The sequence below is a fragment of the Hydra vulgaris genome, chromosome 11 (assembly GCF_038396675.1).
Source record: "Hydra vulgaris chromosome 11, alternate assembly HydraT2T_AEP".
Lineage (NCBI taxonomy): Eukaryota > Metazoa > Cnidaria > Hydrozoa > Anthoathecata > Hydridae > Hydra > Hydra vulgaris.
The window spans coordinates 56225230-56247267 of NC_088930.1; the positions used below are offsets into that span (position 1 = coordinate 56225230).

The following is a 22038-nucleotide window of genomic DNA, read 5'->3' on the forward strand; positions in this document are numbered from 1 at the left end:
TTCAGATACTTCCTTAAAAAAAAAAAATTGCCTATGGTTAGTTATTTTTTAAGCAAAAGTTGTATAACTTTTGTAATCATATCTATAAACGGAATGCGAATTGGTAGTTGAAAATTGTAATTGATTGCGAATTTATAGTCATATTTGTATTTGACCTTTATTATTATTTTTTTTATCTTTTCTTCAAATAAAAAAGTTGCATAGTTATTATTATTTTTTTAACAAAAAACATTTTTTATTAATAGTAAATATTAAAAATGAAGGTTTAAAAAAATTAAAAAATACACTCAAAAAAATCTTTATTTGTTTTTAAGGAAAAAATTAGGAAAATAATCCCTTATATTCGACACTTAATTTTAGGTACGTGTGCGCAATTTTTAAACTATTTTTTTTTTCCACATTTATTTTGCTGTTTAACAATAAATAATCAACATATATATAAAAGAAACAAAAAATATGTCCGTAGAACAAAAAGACAGTAAAATCTTGTCAACAAGCACCATTTTTGTATATTCAATAAAAAATAATAATTTTTCATTTTTACAATGATTTTTATAATAAAGAGTTAAACAGACAGGGGCTAAAAGAAGATGAAAATGGCAATACGTCAATGCAATCTTTTCATAGAGCCCCTTTATACATTTTCAATAGAATATAGATTTTAAATTAAAAACCATAATGGGCATAAAACTGCTGCGCTAATCAGTAAATCAAATAAAAATCAAACAGTTTTCAATAGATATTACCTATTACCTTTTGGATTACAATGATATCTATTTCAATACAAAAAAAGGAGATTTAATTTATAGTAATATGAAAAAGTAGAAAGTAAAAATTTAAGTGCAATTTTAATAATTGCACAGCAAAAAGTAAAAACATAACAAACCTAAAAACTAAGTTCAGTTTAAACTTATCTACTAACTCCTTTATATACAATTATCTTGTGGATACGTACAGCTAATAATCTAATAATCAAGCTACATAAAAGAACACATAATAAAAAAATTAAGAACAGTTTTTAATGAACTATTTCGATGTAAAAATTACATTTTAGTTTAATGCTTATTGAATATAGTTTTAACAAGTTTAACCCGATAAACCTTTTTTTATACGTTACTATTTTAACACCAGTATTGGAATATAAATTCCAACACAAGAAGTTCAATAATTAAAAAAAAGTAATTTAAAGGTACTTAAATAAAAAAATACACTTTAAAAATAAAATTTTTCTTTTTAGGTTTTCTAATTTTCCTGCATTTTAAACTGAAAACAAATTTACGACGAAATTATTTATAACAATGATGAGACGCTAAATCTTCCTTGTTGCAATAGAATTGTGAAGTTTCTTTTTTACCACAAGGTAAAATTTCTTAAGCATTTCCTTATTTTACGGCTGAGCCGTGATTTAATTCGCTAGATTTAAGGAAATATATTAAAAGGAATAATTTAGTTCGCTTAATGTAAGAGTTTAATTCCCTTCCTTTAGCATAGTTTCAGGAATTAATTTCCCTAAAAGAAGAAAAGATTTACGGCAAAACCACTGGTTTTGCTATACTTTGCAGCTGCGAAGGTTTTTTTTAGTGTAAAGTTTCTTGTTGAACGTAATTAAGAAAAAATATATAGCCAAACTCCCTCCCTCACTCAGAGAATTTATTGGCAACGTTTGTTTATACATTACCCAGGTATCAAGCTTACATTGGGTAAACATTGAGCCAATGATGGCGATAAAGTGACCTAACGTCAAAATTTGACATTAGACAAATGCAGGTTTGATCATACTATAGGCATTGGACCAACGTGATATATAACATTAGCATATTGTTGTAAAAAACATTAAGCCAATAATGTTCACCACTTTAAACCAAAGTTATAAAAATTATCTGTGTGCTGAATACAACAACAAACTTTGTATATAACATCAACCCAACGTTCTATACAATATTGCACAATGTGAAAAATGGTTGTTTTATATCACTACATTGAAACTTAAACTAAAAACGAAAATCAATATATTAAATTGTATTACATAGTTGCTCCGGTAAACATACGTAGTCTAACTACAATAATTAATTATAATAATTATTATCGTAAGATTATGTATGTAAAAAAATAATAATTTCCTATAAAATTTATAGAGTAGTTTTGACGTTAGCTGAGCTATTTGTTATCAATTTGTGCAAAATAATAATTTTCTTTATTTGATTATGCAAAAAAAAAAAAAAAAAAGAAATTTGTCCACAATTGTAACTAATATAATAATGGTTTTAAATTACTAATAACAACAAACGCAACATTTTTCCGGTTTCGTTTCTTTTTCTACTTCCTGCATTGTTTACTTACAATCAGGCCCAACTTTAGGTCATACTGCCTCCCCCCCTAGCAAATTAAAGGTTGTGGTCTCTTCAGTCTCCTCTTCTCCTCCCACTCACACAAAAATATCCGTACATAAACACGTTGTTTTATATGCTTTACATAATAAATACTACTGCATAAGATCAAAATCCAACAAGTAGATGTCATAATCCACAAAATAAACGCAAAATAAGGTAATCCAAAAAGTAAACGCTGGACAGTCCGATTATTGTTTCTACATATAATTAAAATACTTCATCAGGGTAAAACAAAATCAGACATTTTAAAAGTATGCTTAGTTTTCATCTAGGCCCAATTAATGCATTCACAAAATTAACGAAATGATCGATCACACCTTCCGCGTTAATATCTTTTAGAAAAACATTTTCTATTTGAAGAAAAAAGAGCCGAGAAAAAAAATAATGAAAAGAAAAAAGAGCTGAGAAGCGTTTCTGTACTTTTGTTCTGTACTTTTGTTCTGTACACTTTTATAGACCTGTGGCTATTTTTCAATTTTTTTAAAGTTGAAAAGGATCTTTCTCCGGTGCGATATGTAACAGGAGCAGACAGCAAAATCTTAGGAGCTACGTCGACATTAGGAAATGCAGATACAAGTTTCTTTTTATTTTATTTTTTCGCCATATAAATTTATTAAAGTCGTAAAGCATAATATAAATACAAATAGCAAGGGGAAGAAGAAGACATAATTAGTCTTATTACCAAGCCCCTTAGTCTATACCGTAAATATAAGGCAACAAAATTTAAAAAACGTAACACTATATAATATAAAACGTTTTTCTAAAGACTTAATAAAATAAAAATCATCTGTCTAAAAGTCCTAATTCAACTTTTTGTTTTTGTAATTGTTGAGAAAAATTAAAAAAAAAGAAAAAAAAAGAATAAGTACAACGAACTATATTACTAAAAAGCAAGCAAGCAAATACGCATAATCTTGACGCTTTCCTTTTACACCAGCATATACCTTGAACTATGTGAATAATTCTTATAAACCATAATTTTTTTTTTTTTTTAAAAAATAAAGAATTTAAGCAATAACAAGTGGCACAATCCTTCTCTAAGATCGTCAAGCCCATAATGACAAACCTCTAATTATTGGGTAAGTTTAACAATAGCAATCATTAAAACTTCAGAAAAAGATGAGCGCTACGTCGTTCACCATTAGTTTTTGCTTCAATTTATTCTTAAACTCATTAAGCGTAGAAATTGTTTTAAGTTCATTTGTTAATATTTTATTCCATAATTTTGGCCCTCTAGTAGAAATTGAAAATTCGGTCGCCGCAAAATAACTTTTGGGTTGAATATAACTGTTATTTGAAAATCTCGTTAGACATCTATTCTGTGAGACAGCTATTCTGTTAGATATCTATTCTGATTTATTTTGAATAATGAGTAAAATATTTTAGGAGATTTTTATTAATTTTGAACATAAATATATATGAATTTGATAGACATTTAATTGATAAACATTCAATATATTTGAATGAACAAATAATGCTTTGGAGTGTGTATAATGGCCCACATTGGAAATGATTTTGATTGAATGCTTTTGTTTAAATAGTTTTTTTATTTTATTTTTAATTTATTTTTTTAATTTAATCTAATAGTTTTTTTATTTTATTTTTATTTTATATTTATTTTATTTTGTTTAAATAGTTTTTTTATTTTATTTTTATTTGTACTGCACAAAGCAGTATTTGCATAATTAAGATGGCAATGCATGAACGAGAAATATAAAAGCTTTAAGCAAGTTGGATTTAAAAAAGGATTAGCTCTGCATAGCAATCCTATATTCCTTGAGATTGTATTTTCGAGATATTGTATGTCTCTACCTCATATTTTCATCAAGAACGTCTCTCTTTGTCACATTTTCATCAAGAAGCACGCCAAGAAATTTTAAAGTGGGCTCTCTTTTTATTTCCTGATTGGCAATACAAAGTTTTGGAAGTTTTAAAGGAATTTTATCTCGGTCATGAAAACGATGGAAAAAAGTATATTTTGTTTTGGTTGCATTTAGAGATAATTTGTTTGCATTAAACCATTCAGTAAGATTTAATAGCTCTTCGTTTACTTACTTAAACAGAATATTTTTTCATTATGTGCATAAAATAGATTTGTGTCATCTGCAAATAAAATTGTATCTAGTTTAGTACAAGCTTTGCTTAAACCATTAATAAAAATGAGAAATAGGAGTGGCCCTAATATAGATCCCTAAGGATCCCACATGTTACATAATAAAGATCCCACATGTTACGTTCATATTGGTTATTTTATCTTCATTATAATAATGTATTGTTTTCTATTTGACAAACAGCTTTTAAACCACGCAATATTTATATATTTAATACCTTAGCTTTCTAATTTTGTTAATAAAATGTAATGATCAACAGTGTCAAAAGCCTTACTGAGATCAATAAATACACCTAATGTATATTTATTTTCATCAAATGATTTAAAGATATCATGAACAAGATGAACAATAGCCTGATCAGTAGAGTAGTTTTTTTTAAATCCGAGTTGCTTACTATAGAGAATATTGTTTACATCTAAAAAGTAATACAATCTTTTATACATAATGTGTTCTTTGAAAAGCATGATAGTATGGAGATAGGCCTGTAATTGGAGACACTAGTCTCATCTCCTAGATTTAGTATTGGTATTACCCTTGCAACTTTAAGTTTATCGGGAAAGATTCCTTGGTTTAAAGAGAGCGTAAATTTATACAAAAGCGGAATTTTTAGATAATACATTGATTTAATTACTAATTTACTGCTTACATCATCAACTCCATTACCTTTATTTCATTTAAGTAAGTACATGGCATCAAGTAATTTTGTTTCTGTAAGCATATTATTGTCCATTGTATTATTATTACAGTTTAGATATGATTTGAAGCAAGTTTTAATTTTATTTATTTTTGATGCTAAACTTGGACCTGTACTAACAAATGCATGGTTAAACGAATTAGCAATTATTGCGTCGTTAATAATTTCACAGTCATTTATAATTAGTTTTTTTGGAAAACGACTAATATTTATATCTTTTATACCTATAACCTCTTTTATTATGTTCCAAGTTTTTGTATATCATTTTTGTATTTTAGCAATTGGCCACTATAGTAAAACTTTTTTGAGCGCTATTAAAACTATAATCGTCACAAAAAGACGATTATAGTTTTTATAGTTTGTTTCATTTTTAAAAGTTCTTTTTTTAATGAACTTCTCATACAATCGTTGCTATTTTTTTGAAGATTTTATGATTCCGGGTGTTATCCAGGAATTTTGTAGAGTTTTTTTTTTGATAAATTTAGTTGTTATTTGGGAATGTTTTATTGTAGAAACATTCAAACATATGATAACATTTATCATAGTGTTTATAATGTATAGTATTATTATAATGCTTTATTGTAGTGACATTCAAACATATGATAAATTTATCATTAACATTTTTTGTTTTTAAAACAGATTCCCAGTTTGTTTTCGTCCTTAATTACTCGTTTTTTAGTTTTTACTTTTTTAGAAGGTTGATTTAACAATTTTTGTGCTTTGATCTAATAATTAAAAGTAAATCTAGATGGTTTGGCTTTTTAGTTTAACTTATACCAATTTCAATTTAAGTTTTAGAAAAGCTCTTATAATGCAGGCATTTATTTGGAAAATAGATGTCTGACTTGTGTGGGTAGACTTTTGAAAGTTCTTAAGCGCGCAATGTGATTACAATAGAATCTGAACAATAGAATTACAATAGAAAATGAACAAAAAATTAAGCTCGCTCTTGCTTCTCAAGCTCAGCTAAAAGTCACTTTATGATGATATTAACCTCAGCCACTGTTTTTCCTCTTTCAATAATGTTTGACGCCTCAATAGATGTCAATCCATCATGTTGGCTCTTGTGCGCTCTTTTTCGTTTCAGGTCAGCAGAGTACTAGTCGGTACCCACCAAACCAGAGCTAATTTTTCAAACTTGTCAAAACATAATCTAATCTGCTGAACAGAGATAGACAGAGAGCTGTATGTTCATTCATTACTCATTACTCCATTTATTTAACCATAAAATATGAAAATTTACAATAAAATTTTTTTTTTTTTATAAACTCACATAAATAAGGTTAGGTGTCACTCATATAGTTAAAAACTAGTCAATGGAGTGACAGAAAACCTATTTTCAATATTAGATCGTAAGGAAGAAAATGTCATAATTCTTAAGGAAGTGCGTTGGAAACTCATTCGCCACTGTTAAGTCGATTTCAGCGGCTTGAAGCATTTTATTCACTTTATTGAACTTTTTCGTAATTGTGTTCCAATCATGACGGTCATCTTCAGCTGATCCATTTTCCTGAGAAGCCTACTAGCTTCTACTTGTGTGTTCTACTGTTACCTTTTGTTGTTTTTTTGGTTCTTTTATGGCTACCTTAAAGTTAAAACACATTTTTCATTTATAAAAATATATAAGTAATATTGACAATTAAGAACTTAAAAAAACTTATTCTGATAATTATACCATGTAACTATGTATCTAGAGTAACGCGTTTGAAGAGCAGAACACGCACTTACACTTCCAGTTTTGATTTCAAGACTTTTCATCGATGCGTTGGAGCAGAAAAAAAAAGTTAAATAGCTGTTGAAGATAGCCAAAGAAAAGTGCAACTGTCGCACAAGACTCAGCTGCTGCAAAACCAACCAGATTCAAAGAATGGCCAGTGCATGAAACATATTCAGCTAGTGGGTTTAACTCCTTGATACTGGCTTGCTACCCAGTGTAGACCCCAGATATATTGGAAGCATTACGCATCAACATCGAAAAATGCAATGAACTGTCATACAACATTTAACGGCATTTTCGATGTTGATGCTGTGCATCTCTAATATCTTTTTGACAAGGTAAAGCGTAAACCCCATGAACTCTCATTAGAATGAATATTAAAAAACCTTCAATTGGTTTCCTTCAGGCATTGTATACCGAACAACATAGGTAAGTTGATCCACGTTTAAAATGTCTGCGGTTGAATCAATAAAAATTGAAAATTAATTGACTGCTTTTAGTTCAATACCTGTAAAAAAGAAATATAAACAATATATAAATGTTGTTTCAAACTTGTTAATTGCTCTTTTTAAAGCAATCTTAAAGTATATCAAATAAAAATATAAATGGGTTTTACAACTACCGATTATTCGTAAAAACGAATTGTCAAGTTACTGGATTAAACTTTTGCAAATATTAGCTTATAGATAGAAAGTAGCTACCCAACGGACGTCTTATGGACGTCAAAACCAGGTCGCGACGTCTTAGGCCAAATTTGGACGTCCTAAAGACGTCCGGTAAAGACGTCATTATTAGGACGTCCTAGTGACGTCAACATTAGAACGTTATATTAACTTTCATGTTTAGACGTCCTATTGACGTCCCAAGACCTACTTTAAGCGTCCTATTTACCTTAGAAATTAGTCGTCTCAAAGACGTTTACAGGACGTCTTCGAAAAAATTTAATTTATAAATAGATAAGTTTATATATAAACTTAGCCAAGGTCTTCAAAATTAGAAGGTCCGCTCATGGAATGAAAAAACTCTTGTGACGTCACTTTAGTAGTCCGATGTTAAATTTTTCGATTACCTATTTGTTTCTAAATATCTCAAGTTGTAAAAATTTAAATGTAAATATTTAGTTTATATATTATTAGTCCAGTTTATTATGAATTAAGTATATTTTTATCAATTTTGATAAAGTGTGAAAAAGTTAGTGTTTTTAAATTTCCAACTAATCCATAGATGAAAGAATTATGGATTCGTAAAATTTCTCGAGAAAATTTAGCTCCTTTAAATAAAACTGTTGTATTTGAAAAATATTTCATTCATACATTTGTTGTTTGTGTTAATACAATAAAACGAGATGATGGTTCTGTATCTGTTATGTGTTGAGAGAAAAAGACCAAAAATAACACAAGATGCTTACCCACCATTATTTCCTAACATTCCTTTTTATTTATTGATAAAAATTTTATTTACAATAACCTACTTGTTGATGTATTTACTTGTAATTTGAAGATAGACAGCAGTTTGGTGGCTAAGGTATAAAAATAAAAATATAAATTATTTCCCAACCTCAATTTAGTCCTAATATTCTGGCTAATATATTGCTGCAGTATTATTCAAAGTTCAAAGTTTCAGTAAAAAATATGACTGCTGTCTATCTAAAAGACATTACTATAAAAGTGGTTGAAATGATAGAAATTTTTTTTGAAATGATAGAGATTTTTTCTTTCATTTCAGACAATAGTCGAATTATTTTAAACATGATTATTGCCTTTTTGGTGGTGATTTTAAATCATTTATTCAACATTCTTATGATTCAACAAGAAAACTGTTTTTACTATTTGATAGTCTATTAAAACATTTATTGAAATGTAATCGCAATAACTGGCTGAGACGACTTGACATTTATTTCTATATCCTGGTATTACTGATGATTCTAAATGTAATGCATATATTGAACATATTTGCCAGGTGTACAACTTTGAAAAAAATATCGTTAAATTGGCTTCAAATTTTGAAAAATAATGCTTCTAACCCGACCACTATTGAAAAGACAAAATGTTAAATTAGCTCAATGCATTTTGGAAATGAACCAAAACAAAGATATAACGGGAACTCTTGCGTTTATAAAACTCTATTAAATGTCAAGTCTAGTAGTAAATGTCAAGTCTACTAGTAAACGTCAAGTCTACTAGTAAATGTCAAGTCTAGTAGTCAATGTCAAGTCTCCTAGTAAATGTCAAGTCTAGTAGTAAATGTCAAGTCTACTAGTAAATGTCAAGTCTAGTAGTAAATGTCAAGTCTACTAGTAAATGTCAAGTCTAGTAAAGGAATTTGTTAGCGAGATTGTAAGTGTTATCCTATCAATGACGTAATCAAAGACCTTTTTTTTTTTTAAATAAAAAGATTTCTACTTTTGACTTTAAAGATGGGAAAAAATTTTAACAAAAAAGCAGATATAGCTTCCAAACTAAACAAACTACTTTTGCTTGAAAATACACTAAATAACTTTTTTTGAACTGATTAAATACATCGTAAGTAGTTTGTACTTTTTTTATCTGTTGACAGAAAAATTTCAAACAAAATAATAGGATGCGCGATTTGTTCTTATCAACAGTTTTCGGGTGGAACTCATTTATTATTTTAAGAAATATGCGAATCAGAAAAAAATTAAAATCATTAGTGCTTTAAACATTATTTCTAAAAACCAACTTATAAAAAAAATAAAAACTTTCAAAATAAATTGTTATTATTATTATTCTTCTTTGTTCACTTTTTTTTTGTAATCAGATAATTTAAATTGAACGAAATATAAAAAATTATCTTGCAAAAGCTAATAATAAAAATAAATCTTTCTAAAACAAGATACAAATGGACTACTAATGTGATGTCACATTCCGCATGAGCGGGTCTTCTACTTTAGAAGGCATTGACTAAGTGCATAAAATATTATGCGCCACTACCGTGGTGTGGTCTAAAAAAGTCCTATGCAGTAAGAAAGTCCTTATGTAACAAATTATAAACTTTGTATATTATAAAATAAATAATTTGAGATTTTTTCAAGAGACATTAAGCACTTTCGATTTGAAAGGCACAGACACTTCCAAAACACGGAACACTTGTTTTTTTAGAGGATATTAAAACGTGGTTTCGAAAAATAACAGAGTATATGGATAAAAATGATTTATTGTCTGTTTGAGGATCCTAATCAAATTTGGAACCTTGATGAGTCATCTTTTGATCTGTGTCCATCTATTAAAAATGCAATTAGATAAAAAAACAAACGATTGTTTAACATCACTGCAAATAGTGATGTAGAAAGTTTCTCAGTTATGATAACAGTAAAAGCAAGTAATTTATTTGCACCACTTTTGGTTTTGTATCGATATGAACGGCGAATTCCACCAGAAATTGCAGCTGACTTTCCTAAAGAATGGATTTTGGGTAAATCAGCCAAAGGTTACTAGATGTCCCAAACATTTTACGATTATATACCTGGACCTTTCATTTAGCTTTTAAGGAAAAATAATACCCTATTGTCAATAATTCGTTTTTTAGATGGCTACAAATCACATTTGACCTTAAATTTGGAACAATTTTGCAGAGAAAATGATGTTGTCATCATTTGTTTGCCACCTCATTGCATTCATTTTACACAACCATTGGACCGAGTTTACTTTCATATTTGGACCTACATAGTCACAGAATGGAGAATATAAAATCTTTAAATTGCTCTACCAAAAAGCTCCTGCTCCAGACTGCAATTGCTAAAACACAGGAAAATCCAGCTATAATACCAAATAGATTTAAATGCTGCGGTTGGTGTCCTATCCTCATGAAACGAACAAGGTGCATATTTTTCTTTTACCATTGAGCATTGACATCCTAAGAGATACTTTTAAATGGTATCTAAAATAAAATTGATCTCTGAAAAAATATAATGCAGAATCATCAAGGCAAAAGAAGTCCAGATCGATAAATATCAAACTTTTACTACTGCACTAAAAATATAATCTAAACTGTAAATAAATATAATCTAACTATTATTCTTTGATAATTCGGCATCAACATTCATAGAAACAAAACTCTATCCTTCAACATGCTCTATTTAAAACCTTGCAATGATAAATAAAATATATCTTGTATGCTTCAGGGTAAAAATAAATCAAAATAACTCAACTTCTGGTTCATAACATAATTTACCACTAAAATAGAAACATCAATAGAAGCAAGATGTGTCAAATAAGGATGCTTTGCAAAAAATTGCGATGATTGGAGCTTGGGAACAAAAAAGCCCCAAAAAATTTCATAGTAAAAGATTTTAGTGTATTTTAGTGTAAAATTATGACCATATATATAAACCCATCTCAGTTTTATATTGTCGTAATTTTTGAACGAAAAATTGAAAATTTTTGATACTATACAAATTAAAATTTATCAATGAATATAAGTCTAGTTGAAAATAGCACAAAAATATTTCATCAACTTGTTGCTCTAACGTTTGGGGCAGGGGGGCCAAAATTTTGGGGTCTTTTTGTTCCCAAGCTCCAATTATCGCAATTTTTTGCAAAGCATCCTTATTTGACATAAGTATAAACATATAAATGTTTGGAGTTTGCTTCATGTCTGGAAGTTAGCTCAAAGACCAAAAAATGCTTTGGGCGCCCCTGGCTCTGAGTTAAAACCTAGCAACGATAAATAAAATAAAATATATGCAAGACATTGACATTAGAAATTATGAGAGAAGTTAATGTTTTAGGGTAAAAAAATTAAAATAACTTATAACATAGGTTATAATATAAAATAAGCCTATGGTATGCTGGTTAAAATAAAATAAATCTCAGCAGCCTGGAGTTCTGAAATAATACCCAGCTCGCGCATCTTCTGCTCCACAGTTTTGCAATGTGGAATGCACTAAATCTATACCCAAAGTGTTCTCCCACTTTATGAAGAATTTGGGGCACACTGTGTGTAGGAACTTGACATGCCAGCATGTTGTAGATAAGTGTCCAAATATCAAATGAGTAGACTTATTTACATCTGGTACTTTGTACTTTCTGCTGCATTTGCTCTAACTTTTCCGGTAAAATAAGCATATCATTTTGCAGGATGCTAGTCTCTACATTCTTCCCAAGTTGTTGACGTAAGGTAACTTCTTCAGTAGACAGATTTGTTTGGGTGAATTACAACTCTATTTTCAAACGAAAATTTGAAATTTGAAGCTTATTCAGCTGTAAGTTTAGATGTTGGACTTTTATTTTATTCCGCAAACTTTGAATTGTCTTTTCTTTGCAAGTAATAGCCTCATTGAGATGTTTAAATCTTGGCCTTTTTTTAATTTTTTCTTTTCACACCTTTACATCCTTTCTATGCTTTTGTTTTTTGGTACCAATTTCAGTCGAAAAAACACTTAATTTCTGTTTTAAGATTTTTTTTCTTGTAGTCAACTGGTCAGCTCTTAACCTGTATAACAAAGGACTTTTTTTATTAGGCAAAGACAAAATTCTAATATGTTTAGGAGATGACACTGACAAAGATGAAACAGTTTTACTTGAATTTGGGGTAGACTGAAATGATTGTTTTGCTGACAATGTTGTTGTTTGGCAAATAAAAAGCTCGTTGCAGAAGTCAATGAGCTTTTTTTATGATGTCTTAAATCTCTTATAAAATTGCGAGCCCATACTTTTGATGCATTTACAGGAACTTTAGTCTGACTATAACAAATAATGAAGCCATAAAGTTTATGGACTTGCTTAATAGTTAATTGATGTGATTCATTATTGTTAACGAATACAAACAGAATATGCCTATTTTTACAGTTGTTGCCAACTTGCAAAGACACTGCAAAGTTTGATTCTAAATAGTTTTTCGCTGCACCACAAAACACACACGTATTCTTTTTGGGACCCGTGATATCATGTGATGTCACGTAGAGTTATTTCTTAAATGAAAAAAAGTATTTTCAATGAAAATTAGTTACTTGTTTCTGTTTTAAGCAAAATCATTTAATTGATATCATTTGTATGCAATAAATATCAATTTTGATCAACCATGAGTTAACTTTACCAATGACTTTAAATAATTTATCATAATAATAAATATAAGCTTTATAACCATATGGTTATCATCGGGTGATATATCACCTATAAACTATCAATTAAATTATGACACTGATGATATTGTATTATGATAGTCTATAATTATGTGAGTTATAACTCACTCACTTATCATAACCAACTTGCATATACTTTTTATCATGATAAAGTTATTTTTAAATTTAATTTAAAAATTAATTAATAATATGTGATAACAATAACTATAAAATATTATTATACATATAACAATATTTTATAGTTATTATAACTATATATTGCTTTCAAATCTATTATAGACACATAAGTATATATATATATATATATATATATATATATATATATATTATATATATATATATATATATATATACATATATATATATATATACATATATATATATATATACATATATATATATATATATACATATATATATATATATATATATATATATATATATATATATATATATATATATATATATATATATATATATATATATATATATATATATATATATATACAGCGGTGGCCGAAAATTAAAGACCACTCATTTTTTAACCTTTTCTTAACCTTTAAATTAAAATTAAAAAGATTCTAATTGACATATTTAATTTTTTTTTTTAATATCTTGTTAATTAAAACATACGGATTAAAGTGGTATAATTTTTTGAATCTAATTTTAATTAAATAGCGTTTAACTTATTAAAAAACTGATGAGTACTTATAAATCTTCTTTAAATAAATTGCACAAAATTTAACGACCACTTTCAAATCTTTAATTTGCACTTATTAAAAATAATAATCCATTATTTTTTCTAACTGTCTTAACTGCTAATTACGTTGGCTATAAAATAAAATGTCAAAACCTGAGTTTCGATGTCAAATAAACATTTATTTTTTGAATTGCAATAAGGATATAAAAATATTGCAAAAATGCGTGCAAAGGTCGAAGAAAAAGACAGATACGCGGCTTTTGTATTAAAAGAAGAAGGCTATAGCATCAGACAAATAGCAGAAAAGCTCGGAAGGTCTCGCTCTTGCATTATTAACATAATTCAACGATACAAAGAGACCCGGTCAATTAATGATTGTCATAGGACTGGACGCAATAAAATTTCAAATGACCGTGATGTTCGCTCGTTAGTGAGATTAATGAAAGAAAACAGACAAGCATCATCTACAGACTTGTCTACAAAATGGACACTGTCAAATGGTCTGGAAGCAAGCTCTAGAACTGTGCGAAGGGTCCTCCACAACTTAAATTATTTAGCGTGCTGCTACAAAAAAACCACGCTTAAATAACAAACAAAAATTTGCCAGAAAAGAGTGGTGCAAACTACATAAAAATTAGTCAACAGATCAGTGGAGCCGTGTGGTCTTTAGTGATAAATTAACGTTGAGGCAGACAACAGAAAAGGTCGCGTAATGTTGCGTAGACTTCCAAGCAAACGATTCGATGAATCATGCATTTTGAAACGAACAAAACAAGGCAGTGGTTCAATAGGCATTTGGGCCTGTATGAGTGCCTGTGGAGTTGGCGTTTTTCATTTATTCGATGGTAGACTCAACAAAGAAAGGTACATCGAAATTGTCGAAAACTCGTTTATTCCTAGCATTGATTTATGGCAGTTGCAAGATGGATTTATTTTCCAGCAAGATAATGCGCCGTGTCATAAAGCGCATGTTGTCAGCGATTGGTTCAATTCTAATAAAATTCAAATGCTTCCATGGCCTGCCAATAGTCCAGACTTGAATCCAATAGAGAATTTATGGTCGTGGCTTGATCACAAGCTTGGTAAAGAACAACTTTACAATTTAGAGGTATTGAAATCTCTTATCATTTGAAAAATGTGCCTGATGAAGTAATCAAAACTTTAATGAACTCAATGCCAGAACGAGTACAAGAGTGCTTGAAAACAAATGGAGGAACAACACGTTTCTAAATTATTTTTTTATTGCTTTTTGAAATATTTTTGAAACTGGTCTTAAAATTTTGTCCAATTTTTTTTCCCATTTATATTTTTTACTAGTCAGTTTTTTAATTTTTTAACATTATTTTGTAAAAAAATTATAAGTTCTTTTATAATAAATATAAAATACAATAAAAATTCTTTCGAAAAATGTTTTTCTTTTTTTGATACCTTTTTCCAAAATAAAATTATACTAAAGTTAGAAATAAATTTTGAAAAAAAAATGAGTGGTCTTTAATTTTTGGCCACCGTTGTATATATATATATATATATATATATATATATATATATATATATATATATATATATATATATATATATATATATATATATATATATATATATATATATATATATATATATATATATATATATATATATATATATAGGGGAGAGTTGCCTTAATTGGAACACTTTAGGAAAAAATATTTATTAACCAAAGATGGCTTAACTATGAAAACATTTATGAATTGAATAATATAGATACACAACCCTACTATGCTTTTATTAATGATTCGACTCTATTGATCGCACCCTTATTGGATATAAACTTTGATTTTTCAAGGCATTATTTTGTTCCAATAAAGGCAATATCGTTAAGCTTCTGTATCGTATTATCATCAAACTCAATATCGTTAAGCTTCTGTAATCGTTTAAATGCAACGATAAAATTAGATCGCAAAAATTTTTTGTTCCAATAAAGGCAACTGGTCTCCTTGAATGGAACACATATATTCTTTAATTAGAACAGTTCTAATATTTGAATAAATTACAGCTATAAAACTTATGGCTCAAAGGAAAAATTAATTGATTAGCTTTTTAATAAATGATATTTAAAAGATATAACAACAAATAAAAATTACAACAAATATTTAATCCTTTTTTCGCAATTCATAAGTCTTTTTTTCTTGCAGCTTCTGCACTTGGAATGGTTGTGGTGATATGTGGTGTGCTGTGGTGGCGATGGTGATTTTATTTGATGTGCTCAATTTCAACTAGACTTTAGACTATGAAAAAAATTTTGTGAAAAATCATTTCATACTTTAAAGCAAGACTAAATACCGATTCCAAAAAAGCAACAAATGTCTAACAATAATACTATGTCTATAAAAGAAATTCGCTTTAAAAAATATTATACAGTCGGACTAATGATATTTTCTGATGATTCGGACGTCAAGTAGCGTGTTATGAGATGACATCGTTTCAATTACGGCAACTTTTGAAGTTCCATTCTAAGCAACAAAGGACCATGGTGTTGTAGCAAAATATTTACATACAAGTAACAACTTACGATATAAGCTCTTAATATCACATAGACTTGAAACCCTTAAAATTTAAAATTAAAAAAAAATTATCATCAAACTCAATATCGTTAAGCTTCTGTAATCGTTTAAATGCAACGATAAAATTAGATCGCAAAAATTTTTTTCTTTAAAAAAAAGTAATTTTATTCACATACGTGCAGTTTTTAAGTTTAAATACTAGAAGTTTCAAAAAATAAAGAAAATAATTTTCTTTACAAGAAAAAATATTCATGAAAGTAGAATAAGTTCCAGTTTCTAAATAAAGCTAAGTGTTCCAATTAAGGAGCTGTTCCAATTTCGGCAACTCTCCCCTATATATATATATATATATATATATATATATATATATATATATATATATATATATATATATATATATATATATATATATATATATATATATATATATATATATATATATATATATATATATTTAAACAATTTTAAAATGTATTAAATGTATAAACAGAGCAATTATAAAGTAGTAGAAAATCACTTAACAAATTTTTTTTATCATTTAACACTGCGTTTCATCACTGTAAAACACAGTGTTAAATGAAAAACTCCTCAGAAATGCATTTATGTGATATGAGAATATTGTTCACTTTTTTGCAATACAACTTGTCAATAACCAATTCCAAAGTATAAATACGCTTTTTTTAGTTTGTAGTGACCCATATACTCAGTTTCAAAGGTTTCGCTTTCTTAGATAAAGGCAAATATTTGCCATTGTTTGATATCATCAATAAAGTCAATGACTTTCAACCGATTAAAATCTATTTTAAAAATTTCAAAAGATTTGTGTAGGCAGTGTTTAATTTTTCGCAAATATTTTTGGCACTTTTGACGACTTCAATTTTCTGCTCGTATGCCATTAAAGCTGTAGCAGCAAGGGAGCAATGATTTCTAGATGTTAAACCGCGCCGTTGGAGATAAAACTGTAGCTATCCGCTTGACATTTCCATAAAATTCTCAAGAGTTTCAACTTGTTTCATCGCCAGTTTGCATTGCATCAATATCTAATTGTTATTTTGTTTTGAGAAATTTTAATTCAGTTTTATAACAATGCAACTGTTTTATTACAATGCAACAAGCTTTTTAAATTTAGACGCAAAAGGATCATTTTCCTTCTTTCAATAAAGTTATCGTTGATAAGTTTTCTGGCAGAATCAAAAAAAAAAGAAGTGTTGTTTCGGCATTATTTGAGTTTATTATATTTAAAAAACTTGTAGCTTTATTCTTAAATAATAAATATTATTTGAAAAAACTATTTTTATTAAATAATAATAATTTGTTTTTGAAAAAAAAAAAAATAAAAAGAAATAAAAATGAAAATGTTATAAAATCTCAGGTACGGCGTAAATTTAAAGTTTGTTTGCCCTGATAAACCAAGATGCATTTCGCAACCGCGAAAAGGTTTATTATGTCTTTCACTTGTAGTTTAGTTTCCAGTGCTAGTGCTAATAATGCATACACGTCTTATATATATATATATATATATATATATATATATATATATATATATATATATATATATATATATATATATATATATATATATATATATATATATATATATATATATATATATATATATATATATATATATATATATATATATATATATATATATATTGTGGTTATTTTAGTTGCTCCCAGAAGTCCTTACGGCCTTATCACAGAGCACCGCGGGAGCGCATTTGACAAGAAATTCACGCCTCCTTCCTTACCAATTCGCTTGATAGGCTGGAGCTGGCGTCGAACCACGGACCTCTGGGTTTTAAGCCAACTCAAACCGCTGCGTCAGAACTCTAACCACGCTGCTCTCTCTCTCTCTCTCTCTCTCTCTCTCTCACTCTCATCAACTCACACAGTAACAAAAAATTAACCTGGTGATAAAACAGCATCATAAAAAACTGCAGTTGTTTGGGGTTTCCGATTTAAACCCGCTCAATTTTGTTCAATTTTCAATAGTGAGATAATACTATGAAACTTAAAATTTATCGATGAATATAAGTCTAGTTGAGAATATAACAACAAATATTTTATCAACTTGTTGCCGCTGACATTTAGGGTTGAGGATAAAACTTAAGACCTTTTTTATTCCCAGCCTCCAATCATTGCAATTTTTTGAAAAGCAACGTTATTTGAAATAAGTATAAACGTATAAATGTTTGGAGTTCATTCCATGTCTGGAAGTTCTCAAATACCAAAAATTCCTGGATCCGTCACTCATCTATTTGCATTGAAAACTACCCGGCTTGCTTGTTTGTGTTTGCTATAAACCTTTTTCAATGAAAGTGAGCGATTACTTGCGCAAACTAAATTGTAATAACTAAATGAGCCCTCGGAAATAGGGAAAATAAGGACGGCAATAAATTGCCGACAAAAAAATTTGACACAAAAACGTTACCATAAAACATAGCAACGAGGTTAGCGATTTTTTGCCGACCTCAAACCTATTCATTTTGGAATATATAATAATAGTAGTAATAATAATATGGAAAAACATCTTCTTTAATCGCCAGTGTCATATCATACCAGTGTTCAACCAAAAATTGGTTGAAATTAGAATTTTTAACTATTTTCGATAGTTTGAAAATCTTTTGAATACATATTTAAAAGTAAAATGGCTTATAATTTTTATACAAAACAAAATATACAAGTTTTAATATATAGTATTCATTTATTAAACAAAAATTCAAAAGAAATCAAATAAAACGCAAAAAAAATTATAGCACCACAGCTTTAATGTGTACTTTAAAAAAAGGAAATATTATGAGCTCAATTTTTTTAAACATTTTACAATAAAGATTAGTTATTTCTTAACATATTAGTATTTTGTAGCGTGACCTTTATTGGCAATGACGGCTACACAACGTCTTGGCATCGAGTTGACCAAGTCCTGACATCGCTTTAGCGGAATTTCGCACCATTTTTGGGTTTTTTTTTTTATTGGGTTAAAATCTGGCGACCGTGCTGGCCACTCCATAACGTTCACATTATGCTCCTCAAACCAATTCTTTGCCTTCTTGCTAGTGTGCTTTAGGTCATTGTCCTGTTGGAACACCCATGACAACGGCATTTCATAGTCTGCATACGGACACATCATTTTATCCAATGTATCAACATAAACGTGTTGGTCCATAATAGTAGTAATGTGATGAATGGGCCCAACTCCGTAATAAGAAAAGCATGCCCATATCATTATACTACAATCTCCATGTTAAATAGTTTTGATGGTATGTTTTAAATTGTATTCTGCATCCGGTGGACTTCTGAAATACGCCCGAGAGCCTTTTCCAACATAAAGCACAATCGTCTGTCCATAAAACATTCCTCCATTTTTCGAGTGGCCAATTTGAGTGTTTTTTAGCAAACACGAAACGCTTTACAACATGTCTCGCACTTGTCTGAAATTGAACGTTTTCGACCACGTGTTTCAGGCTTTTCTTGAAATTTTATGGCATTTCCTATCATTTTATTATAACACTCAACTAAACGACCAACTTATCTATAAGATTTCCCTGCTGATATCAACTTTCAGATCAGTTCTCGTTTTTCGGCACTACAATGCTTTCCGCGTCTCATTTTATATTTAAATGTCTCAAACTAATACGCACTAACATAAAACGAATCAAACAGCTAAAATAAAACCAACGCTTGCTATTTTCACAATTATTTTTACCGTTATCAGAGTATTTTACAACAAAAGAGTGTGTGGTGCGATTTTATTTTTTGGTCAGAATTGGCATTTTTGATAAAAATCGAGCAACACCAAGCTGTTTTTCTCCCAAAATGATTTGTTTTAGAAAATAAACATCTTAGCTAATATTTTAAACAGCAAAGCTATAAAAAAAATTTATTTTGCATGTTTTTCTAAACAAAAAGGACAATATGCTTAGTGGTGCTATTTTATTTTTCGTAACTGTATATATATATATATATATATATATATATATATATATATATATATATATATATATATATATATATATATGTATATATATATTATTTTAAAACATCAAGAAATACAGTTTCTCTCAATACAAATAATATTATTTTATAAGAAATTTTCGCTGGGTTATAGATACCAGCATCATCAGCTTGTAAAATGTTACAATTATTTATAATCGTTATAGTTTATATAAAATTGTTACTATTGACGTCAGCGGTTGAATGGCTTCTTTTGATTTTTAAATTTTAAAAATGGCGTCCAAAACATAGTTTTTACATATTGGCCTTCATCAAGGTTAATTCCGCCGTTTCGCGTTTGTAAATTTGTACCCGTCAATTCCGTTAAAAGAAGCCACCGTTATACTTTTAGAACAATTAAGTAACAATTTATCATATAAAAACTTAACAAAACTAAGTATACCTGAAATAAAGCAACTCATAGAACTTTGCTTATATCAATGTTATTTTTATTGGAACAATGAGATTCACGTAATGGAAAACTCAGGACCAATCGGACTTTCTTTCATGGTTGTTCTCGCGGAATCTTTTCTACAATTCCATGAAAATAATGCAATTAAAATGGCTTTGACACAAAATCCGGCACTTAATCTAAAATCATTTTTAAGATACGTTGACGATAGTCATGCAAGATTTCCTAACATCAAACAAGCAAAACAGTTCCAAGATATTTTAAATCAACAACATCCTGCAATACAATACACAATTGAAGTTGAAAACGAAACAAAAACGCTTAACTTTCTTGACATAACCATTACAAATAACACACTAGGAAAATATGAGTACAAAGTATATCGAAAAGAGGCAATCACTAACATTCAAATTAAACCGCATTCAAATCACGATCCAAATATTTTAACAGCTATATTTAAAGGTTTTCTCCACAGAGCTTACTCCATCTGTAGTAAACATCATTTCCAAAACGAAATAAATTTTTTAATTGACATGTTTATTGAAAATGGGTACGATGAAAAGCTATTGAGGAATATTACACACCAATTCCATCAAAAAAGACAAAATAAAAACAAAATTCCATCAGAATGCAACAATCTTCCTGTAGTGTCTTTACCTTGGGTACCAGGCCTTTCACCAAAACTTCGAAAAATATTCCGAAAAGCAGGGTACAGAGCAGTATTTAAATCAAACCCAAATTTAAGATCTTTATTAACATCAAAAAACAAAACAAAACTACCAAGTAACAGCCAACCTGGAACGTATATAATAAAATGCAACTGCTCCAAAGTCTACATAGGTGAAACAAAAATGCAGGTAAGTACGCGGATGCATCAACATCAGAAGAGCATTAATGAAAACAAGCCTAATCAATCTGCATTAGCATATCATAAATCCTTTTGCAAAGAAAATATTATTTGGGAAAAAACAAGAACGTTAAAAGTAGAAAATAAAAAGTTTGAAAGAAAAATTAGAGAGGCGTTAGAAATACAAAACAACATGTGCTCTGCGCGAAACGGCGGAATTAACCTTGATGAAGGCCAATATGTAAAAACTATGTTTTGGACGCCATTTTTAAAATTTAAAAATCAAAAGAAGCCATTCAACCGCTGACGTCAATAGTAACAATTTTATATAAACTATAACGATTAAAAATAATTGTAACATTTTACAAGCTGATGATGCTGGTATCTATAACCCAGCGAAAATTTCTTATAAAATAATATTATTTGTATTGAGAGAAACTGTATTTCTTGATGTTTTAAAATAATATATATATTATACTCTCATACAAGATGTCATCTTTCAAATGTATATATATATATATATATATATAT

General features: G+C 28.5%; 1 long non-coding RNA gene across 1 annotated transcript in view; it reads left to right on the forward strand.

The window, feature by feature from the left end:
- Positions 1–1241: 1241 nt before the first annotated feature.
- Positions 1242–22038, forward strand: part of LOC136087318 (uncharacterized) — a 78277-nt gene continuing 57480 nt past the window's right edge. Inside the window, exon 1 of the long non-coding RNA XR_010641716.1 lies at positions 1242–1360. This is a non-coding gene — a long non-coding RNA (uncharacterized LOC136087318). The remainder of the gene's footprint in view (positions 1361–22038) is intronic.